Source organism: Moschus berezovskii, chromosome 16 (assembly GCF_049115385.1).
Source record: "Moschus berezovskii isolate FMDL1 chromosome 16, NW_MosBer_1.0, whole genome shotgun sequence".
NCBI lineage: Eukaryota > Metazoa > Chordata > Mammalia > Artiodactyla > Moschidae > Moschus > Moschus berezovskii.
In genome coordinates, this window is record NC_142475.1 from 85,507,335 (window position 1) to 85,524,495 (window position 17,161).

At 40.3% G+C, this 17,161-nt stretch overlaps 1 pseudogene; it reads left to right on the forward strand.

Annotated features, from left to right (window-relative positions):
• The first annotated feature begins 294 nt into the window (after nt 1-294).
• LOC129559822 (olfactory receptor 4C13-like) lies at nt 295-1,331 on the forward strand (annotated as a pseudogene).
• The last annotated feature ends 15,830 nt before the right edge of the window (nt 1,332-17,161 follow it).

The following is a 17,161-nucleotide window of genomic DNA, read 5'->3' on the forward strand; positions in this document are numbered from 1 at the left end:
CTCCAGATCTCCTGTAGGTAACTCAGTGTTTTCTTGGTAAATTACACATCAAATGTTGCCTTATAGCTATTTTACAGGTGACTGATGCTATTTGTCTGAAGAGATAGAAAGCATCACGGAGAAAGTAAGAAACATTTGAGAGAAGCAAAGTGCCAAGGACAGATCAACAGTTACAATGGCTGCAGTACTTTTTCTTTTTCCTAAGAAATTCAGGCTAAATTCATTCATGATTAATAAGTATTGTTCTTTATTCTTCGTAGGTGACTCAATCCCCACGAAGGTGTTACTTCCTAAATGGTTGTCTCCATGCCTCCCAACAATGTGACTGAATTTGTTCTCTTGGGACTCACACAGAATCCACACTTGCAGAAAATACTTTTCATTGTCTTTCTGGTCATTGTCCTGTTTATGATGATGGCCAGTCTGCTCACCGTCATCACCATCTCCCTCAGCCCCACACTTTCTGCTCCCATGTGCTTCTTTCTCACTCATTTGTCCTTCATAGATGCCTCCTTCACATCCATCACTACCCTTAAATTGATCACTGACCTGCTGTACCAGAGGACAACCATCTCCCGGGGTGGTTGCCTGACTCAGGTTTTTTAGAACACTTCCTGGGAAGATCAGAGGTGATCGTTCTCACTGTAATGACCTCTGGTCACTATGTGCCCATCTTCAATTCTCTGCACTACATGACCATCACAGGACAAGGGTTCTGCCAGCTCCTGGCGGTGGTGGCCTGGATTGGGGGGATCCTCCACTCCACCGTGCAGATTCTTTTCACAGTAGATTTGACCTTCTGTGACTCAAATCTCATTGACCACTTTATGTGTAATTTCTTCTCACTGTTAAAACATAGTTTAACAGTGAGTTCCCTGAGCTCCCTGAAATAAGCTTATGATTCACAGAGTTTCTTGAATATAAAGAAAATATTTCCATTTTACAGATTAAGACTTGAGAAACAATTTTTAAGAAGGGTAAGAATCTTTCCTGCAGCCACACCTACACATTTGGAATCGTAGTGGCAGCTAACACCGGGTTAATGGCCTTGCTCGTTTTTTTTCCTGCTTATCATCTCCTACAAAATCCCATGGCTCTGAAGGATGATGCAAAGCCCTCTCTACATGTGGCTCCCACTTTATAGTATGATGCTCTTTTTTGGTCCTTGTATATTCAACTATGTGCGTCCTGTGGCTACTTACCCTGTGGACAAGTCTGTAGCTGTGTTCTTTGCAATCCTCACTCCCACGTTAAATCCTATCATATACACAGTTAGAAATGCAGAGGTGAAAAATGCAGTGAAAATTTTGTTGACAAGGAGAGTAACTTAGGCTGTTCATGGTGCCTAGAAAGTGATGAGTTAAATACTTAGGAAGTCTTCTACCTGTGGTAAAGTTTGAATGCAATCTAAAATTTGAATGTCATTAACAAAGACAATGAAGAAAAAAGGCCCAGAAACTAACATTGGTTGTTTATTTAATATTGATAGATTTAATGTACTTTCCCAATGTTTCAGCATTCATGTTCATACCTTCATAATTGGCAATTGAAAGAACAGCTATAACCCCCCAGTTTGTTGATTATAGAATATGTTTTCCTCCAGACTGTTACTGGTACTTTATCAAGTTCTTCATATATGTCTTTGGGTGAAATGGGCATTTTCTTAGGACTATGATGGCAGAACTCCTATTTTTGCTTAGCCTGTGGTAACAAAAACAAGGGATAGAAATTCTTAGGTAGATACACAGTGGAGAGCCAGTTGAGTGAAGGAAAAACACCTGAATTTTTATTCGCACTATGAATTTACCCAAAGCAAAATGAGTGACACCCACAAAAGGAAGAAATAATAATTCATAATCTATAATTATTAAAACAAAAAATGTAGTAGAAAATTTGAAGTTACTCTTAATTTACTCTATTTTGTTAAATAAGCTTATAGTTCACAGATTTTCTTGAATATAAAGAAAATATTTCCATTTTACAAATCAAGACTTGAGAAACAATTTTTAAGAAGGGTAAGCATCTTTCACTAACATCAAGACAAAAGTTTATGGTTTAGTTCCAAAGCTGTAGCTCTTGTAGGTCTGATACGCATATTTACGTGAATGAACCTCTTATTATCTATCAGGCACATTCACTTCAGTTTATTTATACATGTACTAAACTAGTGGTTCTATTATCATTATCTTCATTTTACAGAGAAGCAAATTGAAGATGAGAAGTTTAGTAATTTACTTGCCTCGAATCACATGTGTTTCCCCCATAAAGTGGATCAGGAGCTATTACACTGGAATTCAGTTTCCTTGGTTAAACAGATGCTGCTGTTTAGTCTCTAAATTATGACTGACTTTTTGCAACCCTGTGGACTGCAGCCCGCCAGGCTCCTCTGTCCTTGGGATTTCCCAGGCTAGAATACTGGAGTGGGTTTCCATATCCTTCTTCAGGGGATCTTCCTGATCCAGGGATTGAACCCACATCTTCAGCTTGGCAGGATTCTTTACCACTGGGCCACCTGAGAAGCCAACAACGTCTTTACAAACTTGGAATCTAGGGCTTAAAAACTCAGTCTTAGTTTCTTGCAAATGAAAAATAATTATCTATATCATGCTTGGATCTATAGGTAAGAAAATTGCTTGCAGTCTTAATGATTCACTTTGTCCTTCATGAAGATGATATCCAGTTTGTTTCAGGCTTCTCTCACATGTAGCATTATATACTTCAGCAGTACAAGTTTCTGTTTTTTTATTCCTTTTTTTGAAAGTTCAAGTTATGCCACATTACTTTTACAAACAACCAACATTGCTATAGTAATGGTAACCTATAATGGAAAATGATCCGATAAAGAACACACATACTCAATCACACACATATGTGTTCTTTTTCCAATTCTATATATATTCATATATATATACACATATATATAGCAGTTCAGTCGCTCACTCATGTCCGACTCTTTGCGACCCCATGAACAGCAGCACGCCAGGCCTCCCTGTCCATCACCAACTGCCAGACTCCACCCAAACCCAAGTCCATTGAGTAGGTGATGCCATCCAACCATCTCATCCTCTGTCATCCCCTTCTCCTCCTGCCCCCAATCCCTCCCAGCATCAGGGGCTTTTCCAATGAGTCAGCTCTTCACATCAGGTGGCAACACCACAGTTCAAAAGCATCAATTCTTCGGCGATCAGCTTTCCTTATAGTCCAACTTTCACATCCAAACACGACCACTGGAAAAACCATAGCCTTGACTAGACGGACTTTTGTTGGCAAAGTAATGCCTCTGCTTTTTAATATGCTATCTAGGTTGGTCATAACTTTCTTTGCAAGGAGTAAGTGTCTTTTCATGTCATGGCTGCAGTCACCATCTGCAGTGATTTTGGAGCCCAAGCAAATAAATCAGCCACTGTTTCCACTGTTTTCCCATCCATGAAGTTATGGGACCGGATGCCATGATCTTAGTTTTTTGAATGTTGAGCTTTAAGCCAACATTTTCACTCTCTTCTTTCACTTTCATCAAGAGGTTCTTTAGTTCTTTTTCACTTTCTGCCATAAGGATGGTGTCATCTGCATATCTGAGGTTATTGATATTTCTCCCGGCAATCTTGATTCCAGCTTGTGCTTCTTCCAGCCCAGCGTTCCTCATGATGTACTCTGAAGAGAAGTTAAATTAGCAGGGTGACAATATACAACCTTGATGTCCTCCTTTTCCTATTTGGAACCAGTCTGTTGTTCCATGTCCAGTTCTAACTGTTGCTTCCTGACCTGCATACAGGCTTCTGAAGAGACAGGTGAGGTGGTCTGGTATTTCCATCTCCTCAGAATTTCCCCCAGTTTATTGTGATCCACACAGTCAAAGGCTATATATATATATATATATATATATGAACCACTTTAGTGTACACCTTAAAGTAACATAGTGTTGTAAATTAACTATACTTCAATTAAATAAAGATAGAAAAATATTGTAGAAACACACCAACTTTAGTATGATAATGGATTTTTTTATAAAGTAAAACTCCCCTTTAGATTTATTTCCATTAGTGAAAACAAGTACAAATGTTGGTCTTCGTAAAAGCCAACTGTCTAAGGTGAACTTTCCAATAATGGGGGAAACCTGCAGTGCTCCTTTACGCAGGTGAACAATACACAGTCAGTCTACATTATTCTACATTATTAATGTCTTTATAAGTCTAAGATTCTCTGGCTATAGCACTCCAACACATATTACTTCTCAATGAATGTCATTGTCTCAAATATAATGATTAACTGGAGCTATCTTGTCAATAATTTGAACATTTAGTAATGTGTGAGCATGTTACAGGGGTGCTTGTTTTTACAGAGTTATGCATAGTTGTCTCCCATTCATTAGAAACACAACTTTTCTCACAATATCTAGGCATGGAAAATGATATAATTAGCACTTAATCTATTTAAAAGGTTAAGTTTGAATTTGCTGATGAGCACTTAATCTATTTAAAAGGTTAAGTTTGAATTTGCTGATGAGAATCAAACCTTTCAACAAAATCAAGAGGAAATGATATGTGGTTCATTCTGTCTTGTGACTAAGAGAGGAGATGAGAGTAATTCAGTGGTTGTTGTTCAGTTGCTAAGTTGTGTCTGATTCTTTGTGACCCCATGGTCTGTAGCACGCCAGATTTCTCTGTCCTTCACTATCTCCCAGAGTTTGTTCAAACTCATGTCCATTGAGTCAGTGATGCCATCCTACCATCTCATCCTCTCTCGTCCCCATCTCCTACTCTCCTCAAACTTTCCCAATTCTAGTGAGTCAGCTCTTCGCATCAGGTGGCCAAATTATTGGAGCTTCAGCTTCATCATCAATCCTTCCAATGAATATTCAAGATTGATTTCCCCCTTTAGGACTAACTGGTTTGATGTCTTTGCAGTCCAAGGGACTCTCAAGAGTTTTCTCCAGCACTACAGTTTAAAAGTGTCAATTCTTCAGCACTCAGCCTCCTATATGGATGAAATCTCACATCCATACATGACACCTGGTAAAACCATAGCTTTGACTATATGGAGCTTTGTCAGCAAAGTGATGTCTCTGATTTTTAATACACTGTCTAGATTTGTCATAGCTTTTCTTCCAAGGAGCAAGTGTCTTTTAATTCCATGGCTGCTGTCACGATTCAGTTCAGTTCAGTTCAGTCGCTCAGTCGTGTCCAACTCTCCGCGACCCCATGAATCACAGCACGCCAGGCCTCCCTGTTCATCACCAACTCCCGGAGTTCACTCAAACTCATGTCCACAGAGTCGGTGATGCCATCCAGCCATCTCATTCTCTGTCATCCCCTTCTCATCCTGCCCCCAACCTTTCCCAGCATCAGAGTCTTTTCCAGTGAGTCAACTCGTCGCATGAGGTGGCCAAAGTATTGGAGTTTCAGCTTCAGCATCAGACTCTTGAGAGTCCCTTGTACTGCAAGGAGATCCAACCAGTCCATTCTAAAGGAGATCAATCCTGGGTGTTCATTGGAAGGACTGATGCTGAAGCAGTCACAATTAGCAGTCATCATTAGCAATCACCATTATCAGTCATCATGGCTGCACTGCAAAATGGCTGCAGTGATTTTGAAACCCAAGAAAATAAAATCTGACAGATTCCACATTTCCCCCACCTATTTGCCATGAAGTAATGGGACCAGACAGAGAAGGCAATGGCAAGCCACTCCAGTACTCTTGCCTGGAAAATCCCATGGATGGAGGAGCCCGGTAGGCTTCAGTCCGTTGGGTCGCTAAGGGTCGGACACGACTGAGAGACTTCACTTTCACTTTTCACTTTCACACATTGGAGAAGGAAATGACAACCCACTCCAGTGTTCTTGCCTGGAGAATCCCAGGGATGGGGGAGCCTGGTGGGTTTCCACCTATGTGGTCACAGAGTCGGACATGACTGAAGTGACTTAGCAGAAGCAGCAGCAATGGGACCAGAGACCATGATTTTACTCTTTTGAATGTTTAATGTTAAACCAGCTTTTACCACTCTTCTCTTCCACCCTCATCAAGAGGCTCTTTAGTTCCTTTTCACTTTCTGCCGTTAGAGTGATATCATCTGCATATTTGTGGTTGTTGATATTTCTCCTGAAAATATTGATTCCAGCTTGTGATTCATCCAGTCCAGCATTTCATATGATGTACTCTGCACAGAAGTTTAATAAGCAGCATGACAATATATGGCCTTAAATGGCTCTTTTCCCACTTTAGAACCAGTCCATTTTCCCATTTCCAGTTCTAACTGTTGCTTCTTGACCTGCATACAGATTTTTCAGAAGATAGGTAAGGTACTCTGGGATTCTCATCTCTTTCGGGATTCTCATCTCTTTCAGTATTCTCCAGTTTTTAGTGATCAAAACAGTAATAATACTTAGCATAGTCAATGAAACATAAGTAGATTTATTTTTTCAATCCCTTGGTTGCTTTTTCTATGATTCAATGGATGTTGTTGATTTGATCTCTGATTTTTCTGCCTTTTTAAAATCCAGCTTGAATGCCTGGAAGGTCTGAGTTCACAAATTGTTGAAGCCTAGCTTGAAGGATTTGGGGCATTACCTTGCTAACAATGACCTTCCTTTTGGCTCAGATGGTAAAGAACTCTTCCAATGCAGGAGACCTAGGTTTAATCCCAGGGTTGGTAGATACCCTGGAGAAGGGAATGGCAACATATGCCAATATTCTTGCCTGTAGAATTTCATGAACAGAGGAGCGTAGTAGGCTCTAGTCCACAGGGCTGCAAAGAGTTGGACACTATTGAACTAGCTCTTAACATGAATATTACTAACATGTGAAATGAACACAATTGTACAGTAGTTTGAACATTTTTTGGCACTTCCCTTCTTTGAGATTGGAATAAAAACTGACCTTTTCCAGTCCTGTGACCACTGCTGTGTTTTCCAAATTTGCTGGCATATTGACTGCAGCACTTTAACAACATCATGTCTTTGTATTTTAAATAACTGAGTTGGAATGCAGTTTTAAGGATGGGAAAAGTCTTAAGTGAATATAGTGTCAAATCTAAGACTAAACTTAGAATTTGAAGAGGGAGTCTAGGCAGTGATTGTGTTTTAGGCATTATACCAGGGGCTCAGTGGAGGGCTTAGAAGATTATTGAGGCACGGATTATAAATTGTCAACATAAAACTTGGAAATTGTCAGAACTGAAATAAGAAGGGTAGACTGCATGAAATTTTGCTTGATTATGAGTAAGTTTAAACGTTGTTTAGATGTTCCTTTGCATTCATCATCAAGAATCTCTTCTGAGGACCAACTGCCATGTGACTACTTCATGTTCATTAAAAACAACCAACTAACCAAACAAAAAAAAATATAGTATAAAATTATGTTTTCATAAGAATTAGTGAGATACAATATGTGGGTCTGTTGTATAAGGATTGTTGCTGTTGTTCAGTTATGTCCGACTCTTTGTGACCCCATGAACTGAAGCACACCAGGCTTCTCTGTCCATTACTATCTCTCTGAGTTTGCTCAAATTCATGTCCATTGAGTTAGTGATGCCATCCAACCATCTCATCATCTGTTGCCCCCTTCTCCTCTTGCCCTCAGTGTTTCCCAGGATCAGGGGCTTTTCCAGTGAGTTAGCCAAAGTATGGGCTTCCCTGACAGGTCAGTTGGTAAAGAATCCAGCTGCAATGCAGGATACCCCAGTTCCATTTCTGAATCTGAAAGATACGCTGGAAAAGGGAAAGGCTACACACACCAGTATTCTTTGGCTTCCCTTGTGGCTCAGCTGGTAAAGAATTCTTCAGTGAGGAAGACCTGAATTCGATGGAGCTTAAGCTTCAGCATCAGTCATTCCAATGAATATTCAGGGTTGATTTCCTTTAGGATTGACTGGTTTGGTCTCCTTGCAGTGCAAGGGACTCTCAAGAGTCTTCTTCAGCACCACAGTTTGTAAGTGTCAATTCTTTGGCACTCAGTCTTCTTTATGGTCCAACTCTCACACCCAGATAAGACTACTGGAAAAAAAAAATCATAGTTTTGACTATATGGACCTTTGTTGGAAAAGTGATGTCTCTGCTTTTTAAAACACTGTCTAAGATATAGCTATTCTTCCAAGGAGAAAGGATCTTTTATTTTTGGGGTTGCAGTCACCATCTGTATCGATTTTGGAGCCCAAGAAAATGGAATTTGAAAGTTTACACATTCCCTCCACCTATTTGCCATGAAGTGATAGGACCGAATGCCATGATCTTCATTTTTCGAGTGTTCAGTTTCAAGTAAGCTTTTTCACTCTCCTCTTTCACCTTCATCAAGAGGTTCTTTAGTTCCTCTTCACTTTATATGATTAACGTGGTATCATTTGCATATCTGAACTTGTTGATATTTATTATGGCAATCTTGATTCCACATTGTGATTCACCCAGCCCGGAATTTTGCATGATGTACTCTGAACATAAGTTAAATAACAAGATGACACTGTACAGCTTGATGTACTCTTTTCCCAATTTTGAACAAGTCCTTTGCTCCATGTGTGGCTTAACTGTTGCTTCTTGTGCTGCATACAGGATTCTCAGGAGGCAGGTAGATGATCTGGTGTATATTCTTAAAGAGATCTTCCATCTCTTTAAGAATATTCCACAGTTTGTTGTGATCCACACAGTCAAAGGTTTTAGCATAGTCAATGAAGAAGAAATAGATTTTTTTTAATTCCCTTGATTTTTCTATGATCCAGGATATGCTGGCAGTTTGATTTCTGGTTCCTCTGCCTTTTCTAGATCCAGTTTGTATACCTTGGAGTTCTCAGTTCATGAACTGCTGAGCCCTAGCTTGAAGGATTTTGAAAATAATCTTGATGGCATGTGAAATGATTGCATTTATAGGGTAAATGTTCAAATTTAAAACATTCTTTGTCATTGCTTTTCTTTGTAATCAGAATGAAAACTGACCTTTTGAGTCCTATGGCACTGTTGAGCTTTCCAAATTTGCTGAAATTTTGAGTGCAGAACTTTCACAGCATCATATTTTAAACTTTGAAATAGCACAACTGGAATCCCACCACCTCCACTAGCTTTGTTTTTAGTAATACTTCCTAAGGCCCACTTGACTTCACACTCCAGGGTGTATGGTTCTAGGTGAATGATCACATAAGCCTGGTTAACTGGGTTAACAAGAGTTTTTCTGTACAGTTCTTTTGTGTATTCTTACTACATTTTATTAATCTCTTCTGCTTCTGTTAGGTCCTTGCCTTTTTTGTCCTTTATTGTGCCTATCTTTATAAGAAATATTCCCTTGGTAACTCCAATTTTCTTGAAGAGATTTCTAGTCTTTCCCATTCCATTGTTTCCCCCTATTTCTTTTCATTGGTCACTTAAGAAGGTTTTCTTATCTCTTCTTGCTATTCTCTGGAACTCTGCATTCACTTGGGTAAGACCTTCCCTTTATTTTTGATTTTCACCTCTCTTCTTTTCTCAACTCTTTGTAAAGCCTCCTCAGACACCCACTTTATCTTCTAGAATTTCTTGTTCTTGGCGACAGTTTTGGTCATCACCTCCTGTACAGTGTTACAAACCTCCATCCATAGCTCTTCCAGCATTCTGTCTACCAGATCTAGTGCCTTGAAACTATTCATCACCTCCACTGTATAATAATAGGGATTTGATTTAGACCATACTCTAGTGGTTTCCATACTTTATTCTATTTGAGCTTAAATTTTGCAATAAGGAGCTGATGATCTGAGCCACAGTCAACACCTGGTCTTATTTTTGCTCACTCTATAGAGTTTCCCCATCATTGGCTGCAAAGAATATAATAAATATGATTTCGATAATGACCACTGGTTGTCTGTGTGTAGTGTAGTCTCTTGTGTTGTTGGAAGAGTGTGTTTGCTAAGACCAGTGCTTTCTCTTGAAAAAACTCTTGTTAGTCTTTGTTCTACTTCATTTTGTATTCCAAGGCCAAACTTGTCTGTTACTCCAGGTATCTCTTGGCTTCCAACTTTTGTATTCCAGTCCCCTGAGTGTGGTCCACTGGAGAAGGGAATGCAAACCACTCCAGTATACTTGCCTTGAGAACTGCATGAACAGTATCAAAAGGAAAAATGATAGGATAACGAATGAGGAATTCTCCAGGTCGGTAGATGACCAGTATGCTGCTGGAGATTAGTGGAGCAATAACTCCAGAAAGAATGAAGGGATGGAGCCAAAGCAAAACCAATATCCAGTTGTGGATGTGACCAGTGATAGAAGCAAGGTCCGATGATGTAAAGAGCAATATTGCATAGGAACCTGGAATGTTAGGTCCATAAATCAAGGCAAATTGGAAGTGGTCAAACAGGAGATGGCAAAAGTGAACGTAGACATTCTAGGAATCAGTGAACTAAAATGGACTGGAATGGGTGAATTTAACTCAGACGATCATTATATCTGCTACTGTGGGCAGGAATCCCTTAGAAGAAATGCAGTAGCCATCATGGTCAACAAAAGAGTGCGAAATGCAGTACTTGGATGCAATCTTAAAAACGACAGAATGATTTCTGTTCGTTTCCAAGGCAAACCATTCAATATTACAGTAATCCAAGTCTATGCCCCAACCAGTAACGCTGAAGAAGCTGAAGTTGAACGGTTCTATGAAGACCTACAAGACCTTTTAGAACTAACAACCAAAAAAGATGTCCTTTTCTGCCGGGAGCCAGCGAGGGAAATCCTACCCGTGGCAAAAGTCAATTGGGGAAGAGACTTGATGGGCAAAGGCTATTCAGGACTCGAGGAACCCCCTGGACTTACACGAGCATCTAGCCCAAAGAAAACCGGAATCTGACTGCCTTACTATCTTATGTTTCTTACCAAGTCCTCTAATATTACGGGGGCTTCCCCCCAACCACCTTTCTCTGAAAACATTAATTCAGAGCTGTAGTTAAAAAGTTCTCCTTGGCTTAATAGGAGTGTTCCAATCCAAGCCCCTCTGATAGCTTTCTAACTTGCCTGACAAGTTTGTCCAGGCTCTTACAACTACGAATGTGACTGTTTACAGCCTCCCAGCCATGCAAGGACAGAAAGCCTAATATTCTAAAATACAGGAATTTGTTGAAGAAGTTAAAATCATTAGAATAGTATTAAAAGAGATTTCATTGTTGAATCAATGTTTGCTGCAAAGTTTCCTCTATCTATTGTATCCTTGGAAATATATCAAACACATATAGAGAAAATAAGTAGTACCCTTTGATTTAACCACATCAGATCTTAAGTTAATAAATTCCTTTCTTGTAGCTCACTACGCCCTTGCCCTATAGGGATGTAAACTTGTCATATTTCTTTGGAGAATATCGCCTGACTTTATGAAAATCACCTTAAAAGAATATAAGTCTTTTTCTAGCTAAGTGAGGAACGCTGGGCTGGAAGAAGCACAAGCTGGAATCAAGATTGCTGGGAGAAATATCAATAACCTCAGATATGCAGATGACACTACCCTTATGGCGGAAAGTGAAGAGGAACCCAAAAACCTCTTGATGAAAGTGAAAGAGGAGAGTGAAAAGGTTGGCTTGAAGCTCAACATTCAGAAAACAAAGATCATGGCATCTGGTCCCATCACTTCATGGGAAATAGATGGAAAAACAGTGGAAACAGTGTCAGACTTTATTTTTTTGGGCTCCAAAATCACTGCAGATGCTGATTGCAGCCATGAAATTAAAAGACGCTTGCTCCTTGGAAGGAAAGTTATGACCAACCTTGATAGTCTATTAAAAAGCAGAGACATTACTTTGCCAACCAAGGTCCGTCTAGTCAAGGCTATGGTTTTTCCCGTGGTCATGTATGGATGTGAGAGTTGGACTGTGAAGAAAGCTGATTGCCGAAGAATTGATGCTTTTGAACTGTGGTCTTGGAGAAGACTCTTGAGAGCCTCTTGTACCGCAAGGAGATCCAACCAGTCCATTCTAAGGGAGATTGATCCTGGGTGCTCATTGGAAGGACTGACGCTAAAGCTGAAACTGCAATAGTTTGGCCGCTTCATGCGACGAGTTGACTCACTGGAAAAGACTCTGATGCTGGGAAAGGTTGGGGGCTGGAGGAGAAGGACACGACCAAGAATTAATTGGGTGGATGGCATCACCGACTCTGTGGACATGAGTTTGAGTGAACTCCGGGAGTTGGTGATGGACAGGGAGGCATGGCGTGCTGTGATTCATGGGGTCACGGAGAGTCGGACACGACTGAGTGACTGAACTGACTAACTAACTGAACCTTTGTTAGGAGAGAGGGCCATAAACTGTTAGCAGGCCTCCTGGCCAGAAGATGATGTAAACCACCTAAAACTTTTGTATATCATGAGACATACCAAAATAAGCCCTGATCTTGAAAAGGGTCAAGATTGCTGACCCTGCGTGATTCTGGCGTGACTCTATACTTCCATTTCTCTATTTTTTATGTGCACAACTTAGGGTATAAAAGCAGCACTGGAAAATAAAGTTTTGGGCCTTGCTCACTGAAGCTTGGTCTCCCCGTGTTGTTCTTTCTCTTTTTCTGTCCTTTTCTCTATTCTCCTTTTTCTGGTTGAGATCCTTGGAGCGCTGGGCCCTCTGCATTTACTTATCTGCCTGGGCTTCTAAAGACCCACTCAAGGGGGTGCCCTGGTGGGGTGCCTCCAGTGATTCGAGAGGGCGCCTGCAGCCTACGTAAACAGAGCAAACCCCATGCTGGGGTTTTATTGGTTTCTTGCGTAAACCAAGGAATCATCAGCCTCTGTCTCTCTCTCTCTCTCTCTCTCTTTCTCTCTCTCTCGCTGATGCCGACGCTGTTCATCCCGAGGATACCCTGGGTCCATATAGAGGCAGGTCCCCAATACATTTCATTATAGGGGACTGGAATGCAAAAGTAGGAAGTCAAGAAACACCTGGAGTAACAGGCAAATGTGGCCTTGGAGCACGGAATGAAGCAGGGCAAAGGCTAATAGAGTTTTGCCAAGAGAACACACTGCTCATAGCAAACACCCTCTTCCAACAACACAAGAGAAGACTCTACACATGGACATCACCAGATGGTCAACACCGAAATCAGATTAATTATATTCCTTGCAGCAAAAAATGGAGAAGCTCTCTACAGTTAGCAAAAACAAGACCAGGAGCTGACTGTGCTTCAGATCATGAACTCCTTATTGCCAAATTCAGACTTAAATTGAAGAAAGTAGGGAAATCCACTAGACCATTCAGATGTGACCTAAATCAAATCCCTTATGATTATACAGTGAAAGTGAGAAAAGATTTAAGGGACTAGATCTGATAGATAGAGTGCCTGATGAACTCTGGACGGAGGTTCGTTACATTGTACAGGAGACTGGGACCCAGATCATCCCCATGGAAAAGAAATGCAAAAAAACAAAATGACTGTCTGAAGAGGCTTTACAAATAGCAGTGAAAAGAAGAGAAGTGAAAAGCAAAGGAGAAAAGCAAAGATATAAGCATCTGAATACAGAGTTCCAAAGAATAGCAAGGAGAGATAAGAAAGCCTTCCTCAGCGATCAATGCAAAGAAATAGAGGAAAACAACAGAATAGGAAAAACAAGAGATCTCTTCAAGAAAATTAGAGATACCAAGGGAACATTTCATACAAAATGGACTCGATAAAGGACAGAAATGGTGTGGACCTAATAGAAGCAGAAGATATTAACAAGAGGTCGCAAGAATACACAGAAGGACTGTACAAAAAAGATCTTCACGGCCAAGATAATCACGATGGCGTAATCACTCACCTAGAGCCAGACATCTTGGAATGTGAAGTCAAGTGGGCCTTAGACAGCATCACTACGAACAAAGCTAGTGGAAGTGATGAAATTCCAATTGAGCTATTTCAAATCTTGAAAGATGATGCTGTGAAAGTGCTGCACTCAATATGCCAGCAAATCTGGAAAACTCAGGAGTGGCCACAGGACTGGAAAAGGTCAGTCTTCATTCCAATCCCAAAGAAAGGCAATGCCAAAGAATGCTCAAACTACCACACAGTTGCACTCATCTCACACGCTAGTAAAGACATGCTCAAAATTCTCCAAGCCAGGCTTCAATAATATGTGAACTGTGAACTTCCAGATGTTCAAGCAGGTTTTAGAAAAGGCAGAGGCACCAGAGATCAAATCGCCAACATCCACTGGATCATGGAGAAAGCAAGAGAGTTCCAGAAAAATATCTATTTCTGCTTCATTGACTATGCCAAAGCCTTTGACTGTGTGGATCACAATAAAATGTGGAACATTCTGAAAGAGATGGGAATCCCAGACCACCTGACCTGCCTCTTGAGAAACCTGTATGCAGGTCAGGAAGCAACAGTTAGAACTGGACATGGAACAACAGACTGGTTCCAAATAGGAAAAGGAATACGAAAAGGTTGTATATTGTCACCCTGCTTATTTAATTTATATGCATAGTACATCATGAGGAACGCTGGGCTGGAGGAAGCACAAGCTGGAATCAAGATTGCCGCAAGAAATATCAATAACCTCAGATATGCAGTTGACACCACCCTTATGGCAGAAAGTGAAGAAGAACTAAAGAACCTCTTGATGAAAGTGGAAGAGGAGAGTGAAAAGGTTGGCTTGAAGCTCAACATTCAGAAAACAAAGATCATGGCATCTGGTCTCATCACTTCATGGGAAATAGATTGGGAAACAGTGGAAACAGTGTCAGACTTTATTTTTTGGAACTCCACAATCACTGCAGATGCTGATTGCAGCCATGAAATTAAAAGATGCTTACTCCTTGGAAGGAAATTTAAGGCAAACCTGAATAGTATATTAAAAAGCAGAGACATTACATTGCCAACAATGTTCTATCTATTCAAGGCTATGGTTTTTCCAGTGATCATGTATGGAAGTGAGATTTTGACTATGAAGAGAGCTGATTGCCGAAGAATTGACGGTTTTGAACTGTGGTGTTGGAGAATACTCTTTAGAGTCCCTTGGACTGCAAGGAGATCCAACCAGTCCATTCTAAAGGAGATCGATCCTGGGTGTTCATTGGAAGGACTGGTGGTAAAGCTGAAACTCCAAAACTTTGGCCACCTCATGCAAAGAGTTGGCTCACTGGAAAAGACTCTGATGCTGGGAAGAATTGTGGATGGGAGGAGAAGGGGACGACAGAGAATGAGATGGCTGGATGGCATCACCGACTCGATGGACATGAGGTTGAGTGAACTCCGGGAGTTGGTAATGGACAGGGAGACCTGATGTGCTGTGATTCGTGGGTACACAAAGAGTCAGTCATGACTGAGCGACTGAACTGAACAGAACTGAACTTAGATGAAATGGACATCTTTTTTTTTGTTTGTTTGTTTTTGGTTTAGTTCTAGGAGGTTTTCAAGGTAGAATCATTCAACTTCTAGGTAGAATCATTCAACTTCAGTTTCTTCAGCATTAGAGATCATTGCATAGACTTGGATTACTGTGATATTGAATATTTTGCCTTGGAATCAAACTGAGATCATCATTTCATTTTGAGATTACAACCATGTGCTGCATTTTGGACTGTATTGTTGACTAAGAGGGCTACTCCTTTCCTTTTAAGGGATTCTTGCCCACAGTAGTAGATATAATGGTCATCTTAATTAAATTCCCCCTTTCCTGTCCATTTTCGTCCACTGATTCCTAAAATGTTGATGTTCAGTCTTGCTATCTCCTCCTTGAACACTTCCAATTTGCCTTCTTTCATGGACCTAACATTCCAGTTCCTATGCAATATTGTTCTTTACAGCGTTAGACTCTCCTTTCACCACCAGATACAACCTCAACTGGCCATCATTTCTGCTTTGGCTTAGCATCTTCATTCTTTCTGTAGCTATTTCTCTGCTCTACTCCAGTAGAATATTGGGCACCTATCAACCTGATCCAAAGTATAAGTATACTTTAGCCTAATCTGCAAATTTTATTCAGTGAAAACGTTAGGCATTAATTGAGGGAATTGAGATAACTATTGCTGAAGGTCAACTATAAGACAAACATTTTGACAGATTTTTATTTTTATTAATGAATTCATTTACTTTTGACTGCAATGGGCCTTTGTTCCTCTGTGCAGGGAGGGGGCTACTCTCTAGCCTTGGTGCATGGACTTCTCATTGTGGTGACTTCTCTTGTTGCAGAGCATAGGCTGTAAGTGCAATCGCTGAAGCCCATAGTTGCAGCATGCAGACTCAGTAGTTTCGGCATTGTGGGTGCTAGGGTCGATGGGCTTCACTAGTTGTGGCACAAGGGCTTATTTGTTCCATGGCATGTAGGATCTTCCTGAGCCAGGGATCAAACTTCTGTCCCCTGCATTGCCAGACAGACTCTTAGTCACTGTGCCATCAAGGAAGTTTCATTTTGACAGGTTATTTGCATACCTTAACTCTCTTATTGTAGGAACAAGTATTAGTAGTGAGAGTTTTACTCCATTTTACACAAGAGGAAAATGTAACTCAATAAAGATAAGCAAGAATAAAAATTATTTTAAAGTCATCTTTTTCTGCTCTTCCCACTTCACGATACTCCTTGTTTTCACGATATGAAAATATCAAAACACAGATCTGATCATTGGCCACATTGTGAACACTGAACGTTGTGAACATTGGCCACATTGTGATTTTTTTTTTTAAATTGGGGTCAGGGCACTTTCTTCCCTTCAACTGTCTGTTGACCTCCATCTCCCAGATTAGTTACAGCCTCTTGATTCCTCTTGTGTCAGAGAAAGTCATCCTGATCATCTCTTTCCTGAAGATATATTACCCTTCATGGGCATCATGAAAAGTGGGATATAATAGACTCAAGAAATGGAAATCAAATGGTTGCATTTCAAAAGAAGTGCCACTTGGGTAAAAGAGTTATTTAGAGGATAAACAAGCAACTCAATCATTGAGGAGTTTGATACTAAGTTTACACACAAGGGAGCATCTTGAAGAGCTAAATAGATGCTGCTCCCATAGAGGTTTTTCCCCTATTTGTTATCACATAGTGTTAACATTTGTTACTGGCAGAAACGAACAAAAAATTTCCCCATGATCAATTCACTTTAGGAAATTTTGACTTTTTAATTTATCGACCAAATAGTATTCTCTGTCTACAGTAGGCCAGAGAGTTATGGGAGCTAGGCATGCAAAGTTAAATAATGAGAAACAAGGTGCTTTTCTTGTTTTTTTGCTTTTTTTTTTTTTTTTGGTATGGAAATAATATTCTAGGG